The 15,648-nt window shown below is 46.7% G+C and overlaps 1 protein-coding gene across 2 annotated transcripts in view; it reads right to left on the bottom strand.

Moving 5' to 3' along the window:
• The window catches only part of EXTL3 (exostosin like glycosyltransferase 3), a 225,383-nt gene that overhangs the window by 183,768 nt on the left and 25,967 nt on the right, over positions 1-15,648 (bottom strand). The window contains exon 1 of one of the 2 annotated variants that reach the window (XM_037893836.2): positions 12,245-12,753. The exons of the other annotated variant lie outside the window; for it this stretch is intronic. The gene's annotated coding sequence lies outside the window, so the exon portion shown is untranslated. Of the gene's footprint in view, positions 1-12,244; positions 12,754-15,648 lie in introns of those variants that run through there. 2 annotated transcript variants of the gene reach the window in all.

Raw genomic sequence — 15,648 nt, 5'->3', positions numbered from 1 at the left:
CTAGTGAGCAATATCAGAATTCCAAAGCTCACATTACTAGCCAAACAATTTAGATCGGAGTACCTGGAACACATGGAATAGATAAATAGCGAGCATGAAAAAGTGTACAATGTGTTTGAAATTAACTGAAGTCCCAAACTTCCCACCCGCCTCCCCAATGTGTATAAAGAGATGTCTGAATTTGCCACCTAAATTAAGAAACATATTCCATGCAGTTCTCAAAACAGATCTAGTCTGCAATTAAACTTGGGCTGGAATGAAGACATTCCTTTCCATAAATGGGAAATAATGGAGATTACTAATTTCATAGCTCAAAACAGAAGAGCTCAAGTGAAAGGGTCTCAGAATAGAGTCTTGCAATAAAACAAGTGGACAAGCCTCAGAAGATTTGCACCAATAGCAGATACTTTTGAGACATCTTATTGTCGAATAGCAGAACAGTCTTCAAAATGGGTATTTTCTCCTTTTTGTGCTAACTCCAGTTCACATTAATGGGAACTATGCTTGTCTAGCCACAAGAGTACAAACCTCGGTTTTATACAGAAGCATGTGACTGCGGAACAGAATGACAGCGTCCTGCTCTCTGGCACCCTTCATCATTGTATAGAATGACAAACCACTTTTATCCATTCTTTGTGAAAAGTCAGATGTACTGAGCTCCACAGCCCTGCTAAATTACCACTCTGTTGCTGAAAGAAAACTGCCTTTAGAAGCACCACCACATACCTAAATAGGCCCTCCTTCTTGCTCCCATTGAGATTAACAGCAGCACTGGGACTGACTTAAATGGGAGGAGGACTGGAGCACGTCAACTCTTTCCAATGTTAAGATAAAGCTAATTTTTCCACTGTCAATTCATGAACTGTGAAAGCCAAGTTCTAATTATTCACAGAGGAAGGATGGTTCCGTACTTAGGGAACTAACCTAGGCAATGCAAGTTCAATTCCCTGCTCCACCACAGACTTCCTATATCTCTAAGATAAAGGAAATGGGGAATATATGAGTGTATATAGGTACCATAGAGGGATACAAAGCTCCCCCTTCACAAGGCACTGCCAAACAAAAATACACATACAATAAAGCTGTTGGTGACACTGGGCACTACACTAGGCACACTGGGCAACGAACCCAGTTGTTGCTTGCCTCAGGCACTCTGTGCCGGCAACAAAGCCTTAACATAATAACCAGCCACCCACGAACCCTTGCTTCAAATCAGTTTTAACAGAGGAAGTTCACTTTACTTCTGTCTATACAAACTGCATTATCTGTGGAATTTGTCCAATAGTTCCCACTTATTACACAAGAGATGGGCACTTCCAGTGGTGACCAAAAGGATTTCTCTGTGTCCACGTGTGTAATATTGATCACAAGGTGCATATCAAGATAGAATTATGATTCTGTTTTGACATATATCTTGTGTTTCCCTCTCTGGATCAACTGGATTGTATTGGGAGGGAAGTCAGAGCAGAATCACACTTTACATAATAATTAATTTTGGAAGCTCTTTTGGGGCTTATTTGCCTAAAATTTGCTACATGAAATGCATGCTCATGCTAACCAATTAAAAACAGTTATCTTCCATCATAAAAATATTTGCTATATCATGGGGAAGAAGAAGTTAGACAACATGATTAAAATAGGACTTTCCTAATCAATATCAATCAATCAGGTAAGGTACTACTAATATCTATAGGAGGGCTAAAGAGTTTGCTACTGTGCCTGAAGAGCATAAAAGTTTGAGCCTTTAGTGAAAAGCTTTCAGCTACCCATCACCTCCAACTAGATTTCAATTCTAAATACAACTGTCCTTTCCAAACAGCTCCACACAGGGACTTGGTACTGTTTCTCAGGGCCATTAACTAAAAATATAGAGCCAAGAGACCTTAGACACAAGTAATAAGTACCCAAGTGCAACAGAGGAAACAATTAGTATGTGTTAAATATTATTTCTAATAATTTTCAAGTTATTAATAATATGCATGTAAACTTGGTGTGTCATCCAAGGATCTGAAAGCACTTTACAAACATTGACTAATCTCCAAGCTCTCCTGTAAGATAAAGAGGCATGATACCCTCTTTACACATTCATCAGAAGCAGAATTTTCAGACAACTTGCCAAAGGTTACACAGAATATCAGTGACAGACTGAAATCATATCTGAGCAGTGGTTCTCAAAGTTTTGTACTGGTGACCCCTTTCACATAGCAAGCCTCTGAGTGCGACCCCCCCCCCCCTTATCAATTAAAAACACTTGTAAATATATTTACCACCATTATAAATGCTGGAGGTGAAGCAGGATTTGGGACAGAGGCAGACAGCTCGCGACCCCCAGTTTGAGAACCCCTGTATTTGAGCATGTCAAATCCTAGTGCTCACTAGACAACATTCCTACACACTGTTCCCTAGTCTGTTCCTCCTCATCATCCATTTTATTACATCGCTGGTGCTATTTGATAAACTACGATTTCTTTCCTGCATCACCTGGCAGACCATTCTTATTTTCTTCCACGTTTTTTGTTGTTTCTTGATAAACTGTTGGGAACTATTGGGAAAAGGTTTCTGAAAAGCCAATTGTCAGCTACCCCAGTAATTATTTGCACTGGAAAGTTGCCATTCTCTCTGGCTGGTTTTCCGATAGCTGGATAGCCCTCAGTCCCTACATTAAGATTCAGATACACAAGTTGTGAGGGGGAGATGCATTTACAAGCTCCCAAGGCTTGCCAGAAGAGGTGCCTAAGGAAATAAATAACTACTTGTCCTAAATAATAGATGGCTTTTTTTGTGGTTGCACAGGGGACCACTATCTTCATTAATATTGGAAAATAACGTTGGCCCAGACCCACTATAGCACATTACTACATTCTGGGAGTCAGCCATCCCTGTCAATTGGCTCTCTCTACTGCACTACATCATGCGGCTGGCCACCCTATTCCTCAAAGTGGGAACCATGAACAAATCCAGCGTTCAAACCGGTGTTACGTTTTTTTCAGAAGCTGGGCAAAAGTAGTTTCTTACCTGTTAATTACTTCTATATCAGCCTAGAGCAGGGGTGGGCAAACTTTCTGGCCCGAGGGCCACATTGGCATTGCAAAACTATATGGAGGGCCGGGTAAAGAAGGCTGTGCCTCCCCAAACAGCCTGGCCCCCACCCCCTATCTGCCCCCTCCCACTTCCCGCCCCCGAAAGCCCCCCTCAGAATCCCTGATCCAGCCAACCCTCCCGCTCCTTGTCCCCTGACCGCCCCCTCCCGGGACCCCCGCCCCTAACTGCCCCCCTGGAACCCCATCCCCCCTGTCCCCTGACTGCCCCAACCCCTATGCACACCCCTATGCACGCCCCCGACAGGCCCCTGGGACTCCCACACTTATCCAACCCCCCCATTCCCCATCCCCTGACCACCACCCCCAAAACCTCTGCCCCACCCAACCGCTCCTTGTCCCCTGACTGCCCCAACCCCATCCACACCCTTGCCCCCTGATAGGCCCTCCGGGACTCCCATGCACTATTCAGCCCCCCCCGACCCATTCCCTGACCACCCCCTCCCCCCCCCAAAAAACCTCCGCCCCATCCAACCGCTCCCTGTCTGCCCCTTGGGACCCCCCCACCCCCTTGCCATGCCAGAGCCAGCCACACCGCCCATAGGAGTGTCGGGCCAGAGCGCTGAGGCTGTGGGGGAGGAGCCGGGGGCGAGCCTCCCCAGCCGGGAGCTCAGAAGCCGGGCAGGATAGTCCCGCGGACCGTAGTTTGTCCACCTCTGGCCTAGAGGGAGTGGTAGGAGCCTATTGTCATAGTTCAAGGCAACTGCCCATCACTGTTTGCGCACACAGATCCTAAACCCCGCGCACACGGCGAAGCACCGCACGCACAAAAATTTGCACAGAAGCACAATTTGCACAGAAATTTTTTTGCACACATGGCCTGTCAAAAATTGGAGGGAACACTGATGTCCATGTATTCCCCCTCTGTGGTCCCTCAAGAGCACCCACTCCAGGCTTCTCAATTACTATCTCTCCTGGGTAGAGGGACACATCTCTCCTTCCTGTCCTGACTGGGGTTTTTCCAAGCTGCACAGTTCCCTGCTTACACTGTGATATTCCCAGCAAACCAGAATGCTCAAATAGGCTGGTGTCTGCATTTTACATTCTCTTTGAAGGCTATACACAGCTGTAATTACCAGCAGTTATAAGTTAACACATAGCTCTTGATAAGCAAGCACATTTATTTTTAAGGCCAAAGCATTACAGAGAAAACATATTAACAGTGATAAAAGAACCTACACGCACACTAATAAGCTTACCTGAGATCATCCCAACTCCAACAAGGGCTCTGATAGGAGTCAGTCTTTCATACCCCACTGAAGGGTTTTTCTGTGGTTATAAGTTCATAATAGCCTCATATCATAACTAGCACCCCCCAAGTCTTTCCTTTATTACATGTTGCACCTTTGATGTTCAGATTCCCTGAACTGATAATCAGCAGATAACGGTCTCCTCCTCAGAGCGTAGCTTCAAAAGGCTGGGGTTTTGCATAATCAGGGTGGGGAATTTGCATTCACCTCCTCCCATAGATTCCTCAGGAAACCCACTTTACACACATTGTCCCAAAAGACCATTCTTGTCTGCAACATTGTTCAGTACAGTCGTTTGATCATCCAGGCTCACAATAATACGTAACCTTTGCATTTAATACAATGGATGCCAAAGATACTTAAACTTAACTTCAATACGGTTTTCCAAGATTACTGCAGGAAATTCCCATGCCTGTCACACCTACTTTCAGCAGATGGACACGAAAACACCAGCGCTTTCACATCAACAACAACTCTTTATATGCTTTAAGGAGGGCTCTTAGCTCTCAAGCTCCATCAGTTTACTGGCTGTCTTAGTACTTTTAGGCTATAGGGTTCATTTTCTTCTGTTAGCTAACACTTTCCAGAGTTCACCTGCTAGTCAGCAGTTTCCACTCCACTCCCTCATAGTGCATATGGCACACAACACGTAAGACAGCAGAAATGCCCAACATCAGTTCCCACCAAATAAGCTCAGATAGTAATTAAATACCCACATGCAATAGCTCTGCAATTCTACCAGGCCCAAAGGTCAACACCAGAGAGAAAGGTAAATAGGTTTTATTTCAAAACACTCCTGTCTATCATTTATACACTGGGGCGAAGGCATATACTATTCCTGGGGGTATTCTGCGTCACTGCAAGATGCAGAATTCCCTGCTTTCCCCGCAGAATTTCTGGCCGCCACTGTGGGCCGCTGGACTCTGCAGAGCCCAGCTTGCAGTGAGCAGAGCACCCAGCCTGGCTGGGCTCAAGAGTGCACGGTCTTTGATCCTCATTCTCCCAGGGAGGGGAGAGGGTCTGGGAGACCCAGCCAGATATGTGAAAGGATGAGGAAGGGCACAGCCACACTATACCACGTCCCCCGGCGGGACAGTAAAGAAGTTGGGGGGAGCAAAAGATCTGGGGGTGCTGGTGTGTGGGCTGGGGGCTGCCCAACGCCTGGGCTCTGTGGTGAGAGGGGCCCCCACGGCTGGGCTCTGTGGGGAAGGAGGATGCTGGGGTCTGGGCTGGAGGGTGCCCCACAGCTGGGCTCTGGGAGGATGGGAGTACAGGTGTTTGGGCTCTGGGGGCCTTCACAGCCCCCTCCAGTACCCCCCAACTTAAACTGGGCTGTTATAGGGGTTCCTTGAACTCTCTACTCCTGGGGAAATGTTTTTTGCTGTTGTCTGTATTGTTGACATACTTGTTGACAGGTATTTTGAAATAAATTACCAAAATAATTGAAACTGGAGAGAGTATATGTGTTATTATGACACATAAAATATGCAGAATTTGGCAGAATTTTAAAATATTGTGCACAGATTTAAAAAAAAAAAAATCTGCGGAGAATTCCCCCAGGAGTAATATACACAAAAGCCTCTCTTGTGCTCTGTTTCATTCCACTGATTGTACTTCCGACGTATGGGGGTGTGTCTTCCAGTTCATAACTGGGGCATACTAATGAGAAAGTGTGATGGAAGCTAGACTTGCCATTGCTCATACTGTTTTTATTCTGCACTGAAACAGAGGGCTCCAGTACACAAAGCACAATACCAAACCTGTATCTTTCACCAATTTGACTGTGACTTGTGGATGCTCAACACTTCTTAAAATCAGGCCTAGGTCTCTCAAATTGGGCCCCAAGTTTAGAGCACACTTTTGGACATTTTGGCAGAGATAACTTTCCTAAAAATTGATTAATAGATGGTTTTATTGGCCTATATTTGAGAAGACCACATAACTTCCAAATGGCATAAATCAACTGGTAGAGCACATAGACAGGCAAATACATAATGAGAAGAGAGTCTGTCCTACAGGATCAGGTCAGAGCAAGCACCTGAGGAAACAAAACGATATATCCATTGAAATGAACTGCAGGCTACCTGTACTGCTAGCACATCCAAGACCAAAACCACCAGGAAGGGTTCCGGGGATATATGTGAAACAGACAGTTCAGAATAAAAACTCTGTACTTATTATGAAATATAATTGTTCCATGGAAGACCAAAGGGCCACAACTGACTAGCAATGCTGCTTTCTTAACAGTAATAAAGGGCAGGGAAACACTGTATTTCACTCAGCTTTAACCGGTAAGAGAGAGAGGTCAGTTTCACTTTGTGGACTTATTGATCATGTCAGTACAACTCTGAGAATTGGGATTGCTGGTTACCTACAAAAAGAAAAGGAGTACTTGTGGCACCTTATTTACAGTTAGCTGCAAAAGCCAGCAGAGGGAGCACAACATCTAGGTAGATGTTATATAAATACTGGATATTTTAAACTTTGTTCTCAAATAAGTGTTGGATTTTAAAAATTGAGATATTGGAATCTATAGGACATTCCCTACAAAATTATAGCAATTTGAAAGCAAGTCAAATATTAGACTTAAACTACTCAATATCCTTTCAACATTTTCAGAGGTAAATCCATTTGCAATAGATTAGTCAGGCCACTAAACCTCTCTGGCTGGCAACAGACTTCAATTAACTAATAGCAACAATTTATCAAAATGGGATTTCAATTTGCACTTCACAACTGGCACTGTGTCTGCTGTGAAATAACATCAATTTACCTGGTCAGCCAGCACTCAGCGCTTTTTATTCCTACACAGTTTGGGGACTGATTATCTGTAAGCAGCAGAGCTGTACATGGTGCTGCTTTTACCCATCCTAACAAACCCCAGAACTCATTGGCTTTGCACCTGTTTTCCAAATAACATCTAACTCATTTGTGTGACAAGCAGCAGCGTGAAGCTGAGCTGCAAAAGCCAAACTCAATCATGGCAACCACCATGAAACAGCACTATAAAATCACAACTAAACACTATGTGCTTTTCAACATTTAGAAAGGCCTGCATGTGTGCATGCATGTATGTTGCTTTCCCCGTCAAATAAGCAAGTGTAAAATATACCCAGAAAGCAAATTACATGCAACTGGCCTGCAATTCATTTACATCACAGTAGCACCCAAAGACTCCAGTCAGGGTCAGCACCCCATCCTATAAGGATCTGTCCAAACACATCTACTAGAATTCTTGTAGGGGTCAACAAGCATGTGGACAAGGGTGATCCAGTGGATATAGTGTACTTAGATTTTCAGAAAGCCTTTGGTAAGGTCCCTCACCAAAGCTCGTAAGCAAAGGAAGCTGTCATGGGATAAGAGGGAAGGTCCTCTCTTGTATCAGTAACTGGTAAAGATAGGAAACAAAGGGTAGGAATAAATGGTAAGTTTTCAGAATAGAGAGAGGTAAATAGTGGTATTGCCCAGTGGTCAGTACTGGGACCAGTACTATTCAACATATTAATAAATAATCTTGAAAAACGGGTGAACAGTGAGGTGGCAAAGTTTGCAGATGATAGAAAACCACTCAAACTAGTTAAGTCCAAAGCAGGCTATGAAGAGTTACAAAGGGATCTCACAAAACTGCGTGGGTGGGCAACAAAATGGCAGGTGAAATTCAAATGTTGATAAATGCAAAGTAATGCACATTGGAAAGCACTATCCCAACTATACATATAAAATGATGGGGTCTAAATTAGCTGTTATCACTCAAGAATGAGATCTTGGAATCATTGTGGATAGCTCTCTGAAAACATCCACTCAATGTGCAGCAGCAGTCAAAAAAGCAAACAGAATGTTGGGAATCATTAGGAAAGGGATAGATAATAAGACAGAAAGTATCATATTGCCTCTATATAAATCCATGGTACACCCATATCTTGAATACTGCGTGCAGATCTGGTCGCCCCATCTCAAAAGAGATATTAGAATTGGAAAACGTTCAGAAAAGGGCAACAAAAATTATTAGGAGGATGGAACTGCTTCCATATGAGGAGAGATTAATAAAACTGGGATTTTTCATCTCGGAAAAGAGATGACTAAGGGGGGAGATGATAGAGGTTTATAAAATCATGGCTGATGTGAAGAAAGTAAATAAGGAAGTGTCATTTACTCCTTCTCATAACAGAAGAACTAGGGATCACCAAATGAAATTAACAGGCAGCAGGTTTAAAACAAGCAAAAGGAAGTATTTCTTCACACAACACACAGTGAGCCTGTGGGACTCTTTGCTAGAGGATGCTGTGAAGGCCAAGACCATAACAAGGTCCACCAATGGCTATTACCCAAGATGGGCAGGGATGGTGTCCCTAGCCTCTGTTTGCCAGAAGCTGGGAATGGGCGATAGGGGAAGGATCACTTGATGATTACCTGTTATTATGACTAAGGGAATGCAGAAAGATGGTGGTGGGCATCAAGAGCAAGGAGACAGGGCTCAAAAACTACAGTGGTAACCATGGTATAAGAATCTATATAGAATAGAATGAGACTGGCACCAGAGAGCACTTGGGAAAGGAACAAACAGACAATTAGCAAAGAGTAAAAGACTCAAAGTTGTGAAACGCAGAGTCTGATGATATCACTGGTTTCCTGAGCCTGAAAGGGCCAGGTTGGGGTGGGAAGTAGCGTGGTCCCTGAACTGCATTTCCACCCATGCTGCTGCTGCCCCTAGAGCTTGCCAAGCAAAGGCCTCATTGCCCAACATTCAATTCATTGTCATCACTGTCCTGGAGAGCGATACTTAAAAGAATTCCAGCAATAGCAAAACTCCCCTTCCCCACCCGATTTTAGTAGCTCAAAAACACCCCTTCCTTTTTATTTTTTGTTGTGTGAATGAGCCCTGTGGGTCAAGACAACTCAAGAGATCACTCTGTTTCCCTTTAGCTTGTGCATTTGGTTCTTCCACTCCACCTCTACGACACAGACTCCCACATGCAAAACATCAAATTGTTAACATTCTCCCCCTTCCAAAGTTAGGCTGTTTCAGAAAATTATTTTGAACATCTCTTTTGCAATGAGATATTGGGAAGTTCAAATCAAGGACCGTCTTGCACAATAGTTCAGCTGCCAGAAGAATTTGGCTGTTCTCTGCTGAACTCAAGGCAGTCAATTACCCCAGTTCCAGGCTCTCTAACACTGAGCTGAACCGATGTAAACTCTAGCTATTGGCGTGAAGAACGGAAGAGAAGAGACACAGCAGAGCCTTAACTGAATACTGATAAAGCTGCATGTAGTGATGGGACTGTCAAACTCTTTATCAGTGTTTAAAAAAAAAAAAAGAGGAGCACTCTAAATTTCCTCCTCCAGCAGATTTAATACCAAGATAAATTAACCACTACTCCCACTCAGAAATACTTTGTAAATACAACATCCTGCATTTTTGTGCCTTTGCATATCAGAACAGTTAAGACTCATTCATTTAATATTGATTTTACCAAACAGAGAAAATAGCCTATGATTACCCAGTAATGAACAAACACTGACAGTGTATAAAAACCATGGCCCCTGCCCTGACAACCTGACAGTCTTAAAGAGACTTGCAACACAAATCCACAAACCAAAATATATTGGTGATGATTCTGTCTCAGGCCCCAGTCTTGTAAATGCTTACACAAACACCCTTTTTCACATGTGCGTACAGGTGTGCAAGATCAGGTCCTTAAAACAGATTTTTTTTTAAATGGGAGAGCAACAGCAATGCAGGATAGCAAGTTATTTAGATCTCTTGACACATACACAGTTACTAGATTTACCCAAAAAGGAAATTTTAGAGCTGAGATACCTTACTGAGATATGTAAGTACATACTGTACCAGACAGTGTTGAAAAAGATTCAGATGGCACTAACAAGGTCTTTGAATTTTAGCATACACAAAAACAAGACACTCTTTTTTTGTTGTTTCTGGTCATAATTTTAGAGAAACAAGCAGTTCTGGAAGGTACGGTTTTGTTCCTCAGCTGTTTGGCCTGGTCTCGCTGTTCCATGATGACATAACTTGGCTAGCAGTTTCCCCAGTGGTACCAGTTTCCCCAACTGAGACCTTGAGGATGTAGCCAATTTCCAATCCTTACTATTCAACTATGCAGGCATCTGAGTTGCCACAGTTGGTTAGGGCCAGAGTAACTAGCCAACAGCAACACATGAGCACTGCACCAGTAAGATTCATGGATTAAGTCAAGACTACCGGTGGTATTATGTTATAATATGAAGTATACAATCTCCTAAAGCCCTTGTACAGGGAGAAGGATTACGGGGATGAACAAATTCTCCTATGAAGAGAAATTAAAAAGATTGGGATTACGTACCTTAGATAGGAGATGTGCGATGGGATATGCTAAAAAGCATATAATATAACAAACGGTCTAGAGAAGGTAGATCAGGAGCTTTTGTGCTTCCAGTCTCATAACACAAGAGCAAGGGGACATTCAATATCAATAAAATGAAATACTTTTTCATAACAGGTTATTAGACTGCAAAACTTATTGAAACAAGAAGTAGACGAGACCAAGAATTTAGCAAGTTTCAGAGAGAGATTGAACAATTAGATGCATAACAAGAATATGACTATCCAGAGTTATAAATGTTATTGCAAACAAAATCTCTGGAAGGGATATTAAACCTCATGTTTTAGGTCTTAAACCAATCTCTATTAGAGATCAGAATATAGCCTAACATTGGGGGCAGATTATCCCACATATACCCACTGGAGGTTAACAACGCCTTCCTCTGCAACAGCTGGCACTGGCCTCTGTCAGGATATTGGACTACATGGATCTCAGGTCTGGTCCAGTCTGGCAATACCTACGTTCCTGACTTCTTATAGGCACATTTTTTAAATTTAAAAATAAATCTATAAAAGTAACAGGGAGAGGCCTATGAGTACCAGTCACAAAAGCTGGATGCACCAGCAGAAGAACCAAAGGCTAGTAATCAGAGTGCCATCCAGCAGAAACCAGTGCACTGCATAACTGAGTCCAGCACACAGGGAGATGATGTACTTGAAGACACAAAACACAGAAGACCCAAAGCACATCACAGTCTTGGTCCATCCACCTCCTCAATCCCACCCCCATCAGAACCCTGAGCGCTGGCAGAGCCCCCAACCCTTCCACAGCAGGACTCCCCAATTTGTTCTGATGCAGGACCCCCATCCCTATTGGGTTCCCCAGGCCCGATACTGCCTCTCCTCCCACATACCAAGGTCCTTGGTACTACTACAGCTCCTACCCATGAGAGCCTGAACCCCTGCCCCCCACCATACACGTGCCCCCCCCGTCAGGGTCATCCCCCCCACACACCAATACACGTCCCCGTCCATCAGGGTCCCTAACCCTGATCCCCCACCCACCTCCATGCACCCCCCCATCAAGGTGCTGGACACCTCCACCACCACCACGCACCCACCCCATCAGGGTCCCTGACCCCCTCCCGCACACGTGCCCCCCCTTCAGAGTCCCTGACCCCGACCCCACCCCCACAAGTGCTGCCCCACAAAACACATCCACACATGCCCTTCCCCTGCAAGGGTCCCTGACCCCGACACAAACACACCCCAACACGTACCCCTCCCCCATCACGGTGTTTCCCCCCCCCGCGCGCGCTCACACACACACACACCCATCCCTATTGCCCCGCCCTCCCAGCAGGGCCCTGGTGCTGCCCCGCCCTCCAACGACGCCCCCCAAGACTGTACCACTCGGCGGCGGCGGACAACCGATCTCCAAGCTCTTGGCTGCCCCCCCATTGGCCCCTCAGGCTCCCCCCATCCCCATCGGCTCCTATCCCAGTCTAACAGGACAGAGTCGCTTTGCACCGCACGCCTCCCCCCTCCCCAGTACATGGTATGAGCCTTCCTACCTCCTGCGCCTCCACGCAGCCCCCCTCTGGGAGGCGCCGTCCTGGGCTTCACCCCGCCGCCGCCCTCGAACGGGGGGGGGGGGGGGGGGGAGCCGTAGCTGCGGCCTTCTTCGCCTCCGTCCGTTCGATCCTGCTCCCCCCCCCCCGTCCAGGCACAGTTGGTTTGTTCCAAGAAGCCGGCCGGTCTGCTCCACCTCCCCTAAACCGCAGGATCACACACGTCTTCGGCCATTTCCGATGGAGGAGCGGAAATTAACGACACTAGCCGAGGCCGTACGGAAGTAGCCGAAGCGGTGAAGGGAAATACCGAAAGGAGCAGGGGGGGCCCACGCGTAGGAGGACGCTGGTCTATTCCGGAAACTGACGGAAACTGTCGAAGTTCCGAAGCGTTCCTCAGCCCCTTGTGGAGGGGGAGGGATGGGAGGAGCAGCAGCAGCAGCGGCGGCTGATACCCTCACTACGCAGCCGCAGTGGGACTAGCCTCACAGCCAGACGCTGCCCCGCTCCCCCACCCCTGCCCCCGGCCCTCCTCGTGACCCTGCCCCCCAAGAGCCCCATCCCCCCTCATCACCGCCCCTGCTCCCACCCCCCCCCCCGCCTATCTGCTCCACTGCCCACCCCAGGGCTCACCCTTGGGGTTCCTCAGGAGCCGGGCTGGGGGGCTTCTGGCCCTCCCCTGCCCCGGTCAACAGCCCCTGCGTTTTCTACTGGGGCTGTCCCACTGCCAGCCCCAGTCCCTGGAAGATGAATGGACTAAAAGGCCCCGCCCAGGGAGGACAGAGAAGTTGATCTTTCTACAACAACAACAACGACGACTTAAGTTCTCGTGTGGTCGTCCCAGGGCCCGAGAAACCGAGATTCCCACCCAATACCAGGGAACGTACAATGACCCCCACGCACCCAGGTTCCTCTGTGGGGGGCATTAGCATTCCCTAATCATGTAGGTGCTAAAAGAAAAGGAGTACTTGTGGCACCTTAGAGACTAACCAATTTATTTGAGCATGAGCTTTCGTGAGCTACAGCTCACTTCATCGGATGCATACTGTGGAAACTGCAGAAGACATTATATACACAGAGACCATGAAACAATACCTCCTCCCACCCCACTCTCCTGCTGGTAATAGCTTAGCTAAAGTGATCATCAAGTTGGGCCATTTCCAGCACAAATCCAGGTTTTCTCACCCTCCGCCCCCACACACACAAACTCACTCTCTTGCTGGTAATAGCCCATCCAAAGTGACCACTCTCTTCACAATGTGTATGATAATCAAGGTGGGCCATTTCCTGCACAAATCCAGGTTCTCTCACCCCCTCACCCCACTCCAAAAACCGCACACACACACTCACTCTCCTGCTGGTAAGTGCTATTACTCGCCACCTGCCATCTGGGCTGATACTGGGGATGGAAGCGGGGCCCTCCAGAGCTAAAAATCACGCATTGCTATAGTCTGAGCTCGAGAGCCAGGCCCGTACACAGACTTACTCTGTGGATCAGTCACTGACCAGGATGCTTAGCACACTCACTGCCCGGTGGATTATGATCAGGCAGACAACCTCCCTTCCACCCCCCCAATTTTACCCTTCAAACATTGACCTAAAGCATCAGTGCCATGATTACTGCATAGAAGGGTTGCCAACTTTCTTCTCACACAAAACCCAACACCCTTGCCCCACCCCTCCTCCAATGCCACACCCATGCCCCACCCCTTCATGGCCCCACCCCCACTCACTCCATCCCCCCCCCCTCCATCTCTTGCTCTCCCCACCCTCCCTCTCTCGCTCATTTTCACCCGGCTGGCTCAGGGAGCGGGGATGCGGGAGGTGCGGGCTCTGGGGCGAAGCCAGGGATGAAGGGTTTGGGGTGCAGGAGGGGGCTCCAGGTTGGGGGGTGCAGCTGAGGGATTAGGAGTACGGGAGGGGGCTCTGGGCTGAGGCAGGGGGTTGGGGTGTGGGAGGAGGTATGGGCTCTGGGCTGGGGGTGCAGGTTCAGGGGTGTGGCCAGAAATTAGGTGTTCAGGGTGTGGGAGGGGGCTCTGGGCTGGGGCAGGGTGTTGGGGAATGGGGGGGTGTGAGGGCTCTGGCTGGGGGTGCAGACGGGGTTGGAGCTGGGAATGAGGGGTTTGGGGTGCAGGAGGGTGCTCCGGGCTGGGACTGAGGGGTTTGGAGGGCAGGAGGGGGATCAGGACTGGAGCAGGAGGTTGGGGCACAGGGAGGAGTGAGGGCTCTGGCTGGGGATGCAGGCTCTGGGGTGGGAAACCTTTTTTCTGTCATGGGCCATTGACCCACAGAAAAAAAAATCAATCATGGACCACTCACTCGCCAGGGAGGTGCGGAAGCTCAGGGCTTCCCCCCCCCCCCCCCCCCCGGCAATGGGACGAGTTGGTTAAGGAGCAATTCTTAACCAACAAGGATCCATTCTGAGATTTCTATCCCAAGTCATTCAGTCACCGTGCACTTCTGTAACACTTTACAAAGTGATGGTCATGTGCCATCACTGGTCTACATCATGAATGGTGTTCCAGACTTCTGGGGAGGTTATCACATGTTGCAGTATCCCATGAAGGATAGTCTTGTTGCATCATGAAAAAGGATGTAATGAAAAACACTGCAACAGCCCTGGACTGTCTGCAAACCCTACTTGCAAGATCTAAAGCACACCACTGGACTCATCTTCACTAGCAAGCTCGGTTGTGTTAAGCTTCAAACAGAAGGAGTCATGTTAATATGATGTTAAACATACCTTTGCAGACACTGTAAATAAGGACGTCATGTTTAACACAACAGCAGGTTGTGGGTAAACCTTATTAAAAATCAGGATAATCGTGCAAATTTTAGGATAGGTGGCAATCCTTCAGGAGGACGAAAACAGAGCACAGGGGTTGGGGAATAAGAGACAGAATGTTGTTGGGGGGGGGGGGAGACTAAAGATGGAATCCACCTTTTATGCAAGAAGGTTTGCAAATCTAGATTATGCTGTCTGTACAGAGATTCAGTACTTTTTTTTTTCTTTTTAAACAGGCCTCATGCATTTAAATATTAATTACATATTATAGAATATACCTTTGGTGTCTCTTGAAAGGCTCTCACACCCATTGGAATCAAATCTCTCACCCCAGAACATATACATTGACAGATCTGGTCAGAAAGGGACGCTTGATCATATTGTAAAAGATTAGTGTTTTACCTGTTCAAAAGGGGTAGGCTGACAACTGCAGTTAGCAAATTTCTAACCGTAACACAGTGGAAATCTCTTGGAGTCCTAACAACAGGACACAGAAATTATTCATTGAAAATGTATAATCTGAAGAGGGTAGGCCCAATTTTCCACTGCCTTGCACTTTTATAGTCATTTACATGTGTGCAAAATGGTGGTAAAATGCAATCAAATCAAATTCTCCATTCGT

The sequence above is a fragment of the Chelonia mydas genome, chromosome 3 (assembly GCF_015237465.2).
Source record: "Chelonia mydas isolate rCheMyd1 chromosome 3, rCheMyd1.pri.v2, whole genome shotgun sequence".
NCBI classification, from domain to species: Eukaryota; Metazoa; Chordata; order Testudines; family Cheloniidae; genus Chelonia; species Chelonia mydas.
The sequence above is the reverse complement of the archived record's forward strand: the minus strand, read 5'-3'. Positions and strand labels throughout refer to the sequence as shown.